The sequence below is a fragment of the Mus musculus genome, chromosome 4 (genome assembly GCF_000001635.26).
Source record: "Mus musculus strain C57BL/6J chromosome 4, GRCm38.p6 C57BL/6J".
In the NCBI taxonomy this organism is placed as follows: Eukaryota; Metazoa; Chordata; class Mammalia; order Rodentia; family Muridae; genus Mus; species Mus musculus.
Window position 1 is genome coordinate 137,786,499 of NC_000070.6, and position 10,189 is coordinate 137,796,687.

At 51.2% G+C, this 10,189-nt stretch overlaps 1 protein-coding gene across 2 annotated transcripts in view; it reads right to left on the reverse strand.

Moving 5' to 3' along the window:
• Positions 1-9,886, reverse strand: part of Alpl (alkaline phosphatase, liver/bone/kidney) — a 54,654-nt gene extending 44,768 nt beyond the window's left edge. The window contains exon 1 of one of the 2 annotated variants that reach the window (NM_007431.3): positions 9,744-9,886. The gene's annotated coding sequence lies outside the window, so the exon portion shown is untranslated. The other variant, XM_006538500.2, reaches the window with a different exon arrangement.
• Positions 9,887-10,189: the final 303 nt, after the last annotated feature.

A 10,189-nucleotide genomic window follows, 5' to 3' on the forward strand; every position in this document is an offset into this window, starting at 1 on the left:
CTCTAAGTCCCAATGGACAGGCCAGGGCTATGGAGAGCTTATGTCATGGACGGAGCAAGGAAGGCCACAGTGGAGTGAGAAGGGCGGCCAGGTTGAAGCCAGGAGTGGCTCAGGTTGTAAATGGAAGTCTTCACAGGTCCTTAGGCTGCAGAGCTGGCAGGCTATGGGAAGCCTGCCAGGGGTGTGGCCTGGAAGTTCGAGGCCCTCGCTCTTGTTAGTGTTCTCTATGGGGCCCTGACCTCCAAAAGCTCACACTTAAGCCAGGCACCCGTGTGAGAACAGATCTTACCCACCAGGCTCGAGAGCTCTGACCAAGGTCTAGCCTAATATTGAAGAGGCCATAGCCCCAGAAGAGCACCCTGCAGGGAGCCTGGGCAGGGAAGGACAGAGCAAAACGCTGGGGTCTGAGAAGGCCTTTGGCTGGGCTCCTGACTTAAAGTTGAGGGTGGCTTTAACAATCACTCTGATCTCGAACAAGTTGCCCTGCTCTCTGAGCCTCGGTTTCCCCTCCTGCTAAATGAAGACATTACTTTCAGGCATGACCAACCGTTTGACACTGTAATAAGACATTGTCATCTAAAAAATTCACACTCGAAAGGCCCATAATTACTTTTTTTTTTTAACTGCAAAATGTTCCATAACTTTGGGCCACATTCTTAGCTGTCCCCAGCTATTCACCATGAGCAATCTATGGCTGTAGACTGAACATGTCTGTAAGGCCCAGTATGGTGGGTGGTATACCTTTAATTCCAGCACTCAAGAGGCAGAGACAGATGAATCTCTGTGAGTTCAAGTCCAGCCTGATCTACATAGCAAGTTCCAGATCAACCAGAGATACATAGTGAGACCCTGTCTCAAAAACAAAATAGAAGAGGAAGAGGAAGAGGAAGAGGAGGAGGGAGAGGAGGAGAAGGGGGAGGAAAAGGAGGAGGAGGAAGAGGAGGGGGAGAAATGGCTTTAAAATTTGATGGTAAGCCGGGCGTGGTGTCGCATACCTTTAATCCCAGCACTCGAGAGGCAGAGGCAGGAGGATTTCTGAGTTCGAGGCCAGCCTGGTCTACAGAGTGAGTTCCAGGACAGCCAGGGCTATACAGAGAAACCCTGTCTCGAAAAACCAAAAAAACTTGATGGTAAAAGCCTGGGAAGGCAGGCTAAGGATGTTAAAGTGGCAAATTCATCTTGTGTGGTGGACTGAAATAAACCGGGCATTCATCCAGGAAACAGGAAACAGGAAACAGGGAACAGGAAACAGGAAACAGGAAACAGGAAACAGGGAACAGGGCAGGCCCAACCCCACTCAAGTTAAATCAACACTCCTGTACCCCAACCCCACCCCAGGCGGAAAGAATAAGCAGGCACTCCCTGTGTGATCCCTGGCCCACCAAACTCCCTCTCTGAGCCTCAGTGGTCCCCTTGTGAATCCACAGAGAGGCCCGCACTGAGCTGTGGCTTTATAATGAAGCACATGCTCAGAACACATGAGGTCTTGGATTCAGGCACGGCACCTCATTGGTGACACTGGTGACCCAGGAAGCCTGACTGTCCCAGGACTGCCTGGGAAGCAAGCTGGAGTCTTAAGCAATGCAGTTCCCCTGAGCCGTTTTTTTTTTTTTTTTTTTTTTTTTTTTTTTTTTTTTTTTTTTGGCTAAAGCCCTGGGCTGTTCTTATAATTAACTGCATGGATGTATATAAACAAGGCTAGCAGAGGGGCTCCTGGATGAGACACACAGTAGGTGTTCGTCTCTGTTACTATTATTGTTACTACTGTTGATGTTATTAGGGAGGGGAGGGCAACCTTCAGCTCTTTCCAGGAAAGTGTGAAACAGACTCTTCTTTACCCCTCTTACTTAAACCAAAGCAGTTGCCAGGCCCACAAACCAGAAAGCCTCTTTAGGCTAAGTGTGGGGTCCTGCTGTGGCCCCATAAAAGGTCTTACACCATACCAAAAGCCAGTTCAGGCCAGTGAATGTCATAGTTGGTTCTTCCTGCACTCTGACTGAGGGGCACCATGACATTTGAACCAGTGCCACCTGGCCCTGCCCCGCCTGGCCCTGCCCTGCTTCTACGACATCACTAAATTAATCTGGTTCTGGGTTGTCCTTTCCTCTCAAGTGCCAGTTCTCTTTTAGTGACTCATGGCTATCTGGCGTACTATGCTGTAGCGGAAGGAACTTCAGCAGGATACAGAGCATTGGTTGATAAATGATGTCTGACACAGGTGCAGAGCAGGGGCAGGGCAGCATGCGTGTCAGCTTTGTGTCACCAAGGAGCTAGGAGAGTCCTAAGGCCCCATCTCATTTGCATGAATGATGTTTTTCAGGAAAGACACTAGAAACCGAGACAACCAAGACAAGAGGACAAAGCCAGAGTTGCTGATCCATGCCCTCTGGGTACTAAGGGTGATTCCTCTGAGAACTGCAATGGTCTGCTGGACCAGGAAGGGGTGTGGCCAGGCTGAGAGTCATTTGTCTAGGAGAGCAGATGCTGATGCATAAGTAATTCCCCCGTGGTGCTTGGTCCCCTCCTTTTGGGGACCCCAACCCTATGTTGCAAATCCCAGAGGCAGATGGTTCAACTGAAAATATGTACAGAGACGTTGTCTGCAGACTGACATCCAAACATCAAAGCTCCAATCAGTCCGCTAGTCTGATGGGGCATGAGACCTAAGCACAGCGGTGCCCACACTTTGGAACTATGTGACTTTCAGAAAGTTACATACCAACTCTGAGACAAAAGAGCAAGTTAGATACAATAAAGACACTGAAGGTAATTGTTCCAGCTTCTAGCCCAGAATATAGTCCTTACAATTAGGTATAGGGATGGATCAAAGCACAAATAATATTATTTACAAGAAATAAGGTCTGAGAGAAGGGCTTGAACAAGCTGCAAGAAGGAACGCTTGATAGCCATGCTCACCAGAAACTGAGCTACTGAACTTAGTGGATTCTACATAAATAAGCCACTGGCTCTTCCGGGAAGGCAGTTTATACCACTCATGGCTCAGGGAAGGAAGCAACTTGAATGGGTAGGTTGCCTTTCCCACTTCTCAGTGAAGGGAATCTGGGCCTCAGTATCCAGAACTGTCACAGGACCACACACATGTGTCATCAGCGTTAGAGACAATGGACTAGGGGAATGAGGGCGTGTGTTAACTCAGGGACTCACATTTCTTTGAGCTAAGTTCCAACACTATGAGACAGGCACTCACGTATTGCCTGGGCAGGCCTTGAATTTATCCTCCTGCCTCAGCTCCTGAGTAACTGGGATTATAGGCTGACAGCAGGCCATTTTTCTTTTTTGTTTCTTTCCTTCCTCCCTTCTCTTTTCCTTCCTTCCTTCCTTCCTTCCTTCCTTCCTTCCTTCCTTCGTTCCTTCCTTCCTTCCTTCCTTCCTTCCTTCCTTCGTTCCTTCCTTCCTTCCTTCCTTCCTTTTTCCTTCAGATTCACATAATCCAGGTTGGCCCCAAACTTAAGACATAGCTAAGGATGACCCTGAACTTCTGTGTGCTGGGCTCACCATGCCACCACGCCCGGTTGACATAGCATTGGGGATGTCTCTGTACCTGGTAGTAGATAGGCACAATGTAGCAATGAGCATGCCTAGAAGCAAGGAGCCTGGGAGAGGGAGCAGGACTCCAAACACACCGATGAAACAGCCTTGACTTAGCACCAAAGGTGTGTTAGTCCTAAGCAGACGTCAGGCCAGCCATTGTGGCTAGGCTGGAAGGAGATGAGCTTGGCCAACGCAGCCAGCAGGGTGAGGGGAGTCCAAGGGAAAGAGTCTCTTCTGAGGACGCATCTGTGCGTGCTACTGACAAAGGAAGCGGCTGCTAGGGTAGAACTCAGCCGCTGGGGCAGGCCGAGCAAGAATGAGTGTCTGGGTCCTATTCCCTGCCCTGCAAATGAAATAAAATAAATCCACTGGGTAGATCTTTACAAAGGTCGCATTTAGGGTTCTCCAAATAAAAGCAATTTGCTCTGGCCCTTGCAGACTCACTTCTAAAGGTCAGTATGAAACACTGGCAGACCTCTGCCCAACAGCCTACTGACCACCAGACGAAGGACAGAACGTCACTCTTCCAACCAGACATCCGAGAGGATGAGGACCAGGCTCAAACCTAAGCCCAGGTGAGGTTGACGGAATTACAGTACTTGGCAGGCTGAGGCAGGAAGATTGCCAACAGCATGGGGCCACTGTAAGACTCTGTCAGAACCAGAAAAATAACAAAAGCTTGGGGTTACAGATGAGTAAGGGGCTGGGGGGCTCACGACAGGGTCTCTCTGGTCTTTCTACACAGAAACTACCTTCCAGACCCTTCCACAACCGGGACAGGGCGCTGCCTGAAGATCACAACCTCTGAGCCTCTTCAGCAGCAAGGGGAGAGAATGGGGAGGGTATGCCTGGGAGCTGGGAGCTCAGGGTGGATCGAAGCATGATCTTATACAGTGTTATGTCAATCTCTGCCAGTGCAAGGCACAGGGGCCTGATAGAACACTCAGGAATCGAGGTCCCCCAAGTTCACTTTGTGTCCCCCAAACAGCTTATTCATGTAGACGTAGAGGCTCATGCCTGGTTGTACCCTGAGAGCCTCACATTTCTCCACCAGGGCCCACAGCATCGATGCTACCCTCCAGCTCACACAGTGATTCTTTTTTTTTTTTTTTTTTTTTTTTTTTTTTTGTACCAGCAAAGTGATAAAGATGAGAGCTGTGGCCGTAGGTCCTGCTTGTGACATGGACATGAGGTGAGGTGACAGACACCATGGCAGTCCCTTCTCCCTGGGCTGCTCAGGCTCCAGAGCGTAGGTATGTCTTGGGCAGGCCCAGAGGACAAAATGTCTACAGGTAGATATTGATGTCCCATTCCCCACACTGCTGGAGCCCCTAGATTCTCCTGAAGCAGGAAGAGGTTTCCCACCTAGCCAGTGTCTTTCAGAGATGCATCTAGGCCATAGAAGCAGACTAGCTGGGGTGGGGGGTGGGGAATGTATCCATGCTTCCATCCCACCCCAGCCCCCTGCAGGCTGGCCCCAGCCATCCATAGTCATTCAAATATGATGCCTTTCCACTGTGCCCCTAAACTACAAACACAGAGGCAGCTGGCTGTGCTTGGGAGGCAAGTGGGCCGTGCAAGGATGGGAGCGCCAGGGGAACCAGAGCGGCTGCCTCTCAGCTCCCACCATTTGGCCAGGCAGGGGCGTGGCTCTGTAGAGCCTACATCTTCTGATCTTTCAAGAGAAGCCAGAAACCAGTGTTTTTGTGTAAAACGAAACCACCCGGGGTTTAACAACACCAGCGACTAAATTGAAGCTTTTAACTCAGTGTAGATGCCAAGTCTCCTGCCCCTGCCCACCCCACCCTCCCCAGCCCCCCTCCTAGGCTTTGGGCTCTCCACACTCAGTAGGCCAGAGGTGAGGGACCTCAGTTAGATCCATTCCAATTTCAGGAAATCCCATCCTCTCTCCTCTTCAGGCATCTTGGTTTACAGATGGGGAAACTGAGGCTGGAGAGAAGAGGTAACTTGTCCAAGCTCACACAGGTAATTCATCAAGACAGATCTTTCCCACCACCCACAGAGTGGGTACAGCTTTTCAAACAAAGGCCAAGGATGTGGCTCAGTTGGTACAGTGCTTGCCCAATACGCATGAAGCGCTTGCTTCTACTCTCAGCTCATAAAACATGCCTGGAGGTACACACCTAGACTTCCTGAACTTGGGAGGTTGAAGGCAGGAGGATCAAAAAATTCAGGGCCGGGCTGGTGAGATGGCTCAGTGGGTAAGAGTACCCGACTGCTCTTCCAAAGGTCCGGAGTTCAAATCCCAGCAACCACATGGTGGCTCACAACCATCTGTAACAAGATCTGACGCCCTCTTCTAGTGTGTCTGAAGACAGCTACAGTGTACTTACATATAATAAATAAATAAATCTTTTAAAAAAAAATTCAGGGCCATCCTTTGCTACATAGCAAGTTTCAAGCCAGCCTGGGCTACATAAGATCCTGTTTCAAATAGATTAATTAATTAATTAATTAATTAATAGTAAATTAACAACATACTATGGAAGTAACACACTAACACAAGTCATGGCACTTGTGTGCGCACATGAGCGCGTGCGTGCGTGCCTGTGTGTGTGTGTGTGTGTGTGTGTGTGTGTGTGTGTGTGTGTGTGTGTGTGTGTGTGTGTAAGAGCCAGGAGGCTGAGCCTAAACAGCTATATGCCTCTGGGCAAGCTGTTTTCCCTCTCTGGGCCTCAAAGATACCAATGGACACAGCCAGGGTCTGAGCCTGGCCAGTCTTCAATTCTAGGCATCTCTGAGGTCTCCTCTTCAGCCAGCAGTTTGTGGCCTCTGATGACTATAAAGCAATAATAATAATACTGGGTGAGCAAGTCCACACCAGCCAGGAAAGAACACCACAGTTTTTAGAGAAACCCGACTCTTGGTTACTGGAATTCAAAAGGGGCAATGGTAATAACATGGGGGGGGGTGTAGTTTAACCACCATCCTCCAGTTAAACAAAAACACATCTGCTTTAACTTCATCTTCTCCCCCAGCCTCTACCCTCAGCTCAAATTTTACCCCTTCATTGGAGACGTTAAATCAAATGCAAACAATTGATTTCATGCCACAGCGAGGCTGGGGTTTGAAGCATGGAAAACTTTAGGCCTGGGTTTTTTTCTGGGAGCAATTACAAAATGTTGGTGGAGAGGGGGAATGAGAAGGCAGATAAATATAGAGAGAGAGCACTCTGGCATGTTCTTTGGACATGGAGCATCAATAATGATGCTGGAGACGATTATGAGCTGTCATTCAAGAGAGGGAAGGCATTTTGTTTCCTGTCACAGAGCTGACAATTGGAACCAAAGCACTGGCTGTCCTGGAACTCACTCTGTAGACCAGGCTGGCCTCAAACTCAAAGATCCGCCTGCCTCTGCCTCCCAAGTGCTGAGATTAAAGGCGTGCACCACCACTGCCTGGTTTAAGTTACTAACTCTTTAACAATCCATGTAGGTGGAGCCTAATGTTCATAGACTGCTTGTGATCTTGCTGGCCCTCTGCAACTGGTATCCATGTTTATTACCCCACATCACAGATGAGGAAACAGAAGAGAGGAAAGAAGCTTGTCTGGGGGGGGTCACACAGCAGGACAGATAATAAATTGTCAATCTACTGCCTCCCACTCTATTCTGAAGGTTAGAACAGCTACAGAAATATGAGGGGGGGGTGACAAAATAACAAACATACCACACAGCCCAGCCCTGGTGTGCCAATGTCGATGGGCTGTTGTGCTCCGAAGCTCAGTCAGCATTCCTGTGGCCACGTGGAGAATTCTGAGCCCAAGTTCTCAGCCCAGTCTGCTCCGCTACCCACAAGGCTCTCCTCAAGCTCCAGGGTTTTTGTGTTAATAGCCCAGTCAGATAGACTTCGCGCTGAGAACTTCAAACTCTACCCCTGGATTCCACATCCTGGATTCACCCCCATCTCTCCTGCCCCGAAGCCTGAAGCCCAGATATGCTCTGGCAGGGACATCACTGAACCTATCACAGAACCTAAACTTGTAGGTACTTGGGCCCAGCCCCAGATGCCCAAGTGGCTTGTAGATGTCCCAGGGCAGGTCACTGTCCCTTCAAGAGGTTTCTTCATATGCAAGAAAGGATAACATCTCCTGTCTGTGCAGGATAGAACAGGAAAGGACCTGGTGCTGGGCTTTGTGGGCAATGAGGTAGAGGTGGGTGGCAGGAGATTCCTGGGCTATTCCCAGCCGGGAGCTCCAGGCTCCCCTCCCAGGCTGTGTCCGGGAGGGAGGAGGACACCCAAGTGACAGTAAGGAAGGCTGAGTGCTTCCTCCCTGTCCAGCCCATCAAGGAATGGGCAGAGCCTGGGCAAAGGTGGTTGACAGGATCGCAGGGTTCAGAGGCAGTGACATAACCCTGTACACACTGATGCAATCTCTGCTGAGACTGGAGCTAGGGACAGCCACTGCTTTCTAAAGTATGTGAACCCGCTAAACATGTTGCAGGCTGTACAGCATGCTCCCCACCAATAGGGTCTACAGACCAAAGACTTCCAGCTCCTGTACGCCCTCAAGGAGAATCCCGAGCCACCGTGAGAGCAGAGCTGTGGCCAGATCACACAGTTTCACCCCATCTTGTTAGTACTATGTACTGGCTGCTCACTGTGACAACAGTGTGACATCTTGATCCCTTTTTTGGGGGAACTACGTCATCTTCATTCTACCATGTGACACTCAAATTTTCAAAGCCTGAAAAGAATTTATTATGCCAATGTTCGCCTCAATGAGTTGGGTGGGGGGAAGGGGTCGTTATTTACTGTTCCCTTCTCAGCACCTCGATCAGAGTTTAGCGCACAACTGATGCCTGGTAAGTATGTGTGGATCGAAGACACTCACTGTCTGGCCTATCGGGTCTTTTGATTCACTGTAGTCTTAACATATAGATGGGACCATCACTGACATGGCTGCGAACCAGCCCAGACCTGTCTCACTCCACCAGTAGGCTTCTGAGAAGCTGTGTTCTCCCCTAAGGGAACCAGAGACGGTTCAGGAATTGGAAAAGGAGGCAGAGACAGGAGACGGCCAGGGAGTGGGAGAGGAAAGAGCTGACTGGGGAGACCAGAGAGGCTTGGAGGGTGAAGGGCATACTGGGGGGGGGCTCTCCTTAATCTCCTGGGCTGTGGAGAATGGGCAACAGGGTTCAATGCCTAATGTCATTGCCTACATTGTCTAAAACTCTCTGTCCCTATTTGTAGTCTGTCAGGTGTCAGAGCAGTCCTTATCCAGCATTTAATAAACAGTTGCCCTAATTCTCAACCAGACTGAGAATCTGAGGCTGCCTGAGGGGGGGTCTTTGAATTCTTCTTGGAGCCAAACGTTCTTTCAGGCCTGAGAATAATCCCTCTGTTATATGTATGTGTGTGTGTGTGTGTGTGTGTGTGTGTGTGTGTGTGTGTGTGTGTGTGTGTGTGTATGATTTTGAGACCTAATCTTCCTAGAGTGTTAGAGTGGCCTCGAACTCACAGAGATCCTCAGCCTCCAGACTGCCAGCATCTCTCCAGAGTTGCCGCGCCAGCTTTCCTTTTTAATCAGGATTCACAGGCATACCCCAGAGTCCTTTGCAAGTCTTCCTTCCTCAGGCCCATTACGCGTTGAAAAGGATTACCATGGACAATGTGGGAGTAAGAATGAGGTTTTTTTCCTCCGTCTTGGGTCCTGCCGCTGTGACTGTGCCTTTAACCCTTTCTTACCCGCGCTGGGCAAGGCAGCAGCCCCACTCTCACCTGCACACAGCCTGGAACCGTTCACAGGCTCCTTCCGTTTCCTGGGCTCCCCCACTCTCAGACAGACACTAGCACGCGGTCTCCGATCTCTCCCGCCAAAGATCGCAGCACGTGCCTTCTTCCTGCTGCTCCCCAACTACTTTAGACACCAACGGGACAGAGTGCCAAGGGACCACGAAGGGCGCAGCTGTGGACTACGGAGGCGCGTGGGCACCGGGAGCAGGTGCTTAGCACGAGGGTGAGGTCCTGGGTAGCGGCTCAGCGGGCGCCACGTCCATCATCCTGCCAGGCCACAAGAGATGCGCGCGGAGTCCGGAGCGGGAGGTCGTGGGTCCCCAGGGAGCCTGACCTTCCACGTGTCCCCACCGTGGCTGGGACAGTCACTGCGGGACCGGCGGAGCGCGCGCGTGGGAGTCGCGCAAGCCACGGGCGCAGCATGCTTTCCTTACCTGCAGGCACTCGTGGGGAGGGTCTGTTCCGGCTCGCGAGCGGCAGCCCTAAGGAGCGCAGTGGCGGGAGCGTACTCTGGCGGCCACCTCCCCCGCCTGCTTATGAAGGCGGCCTGGCCGAGCACCCGCCGGCCTCCCCGCCCCCGGCCGCCCCGCCCCCGGCCCGCACCCCGAGCCCCAGGCGGGTGCCTCTGCGTTGCCAGGGCGCCCCCTGCCGGGAGCGCGGCGCTCGACCCGGCCCGTAGGGCTGCAACAGGCAGGGTAACCCGCCTTGCCTCTCTCTTTCCCTGCGGCTCATCCTGGCTTCAGGGTGCAGCTGGCTTGTCTTTAGGTTTGATTTCTCTGTAGGAGACTTTGTCCCTCGATGGTTGTCTTCCTGTGCCTGACCCTGCGCGTCTGTGAACCCACCTGGCTCCTTTTTTCTGTGCGTCTTTCTGCCTACACAT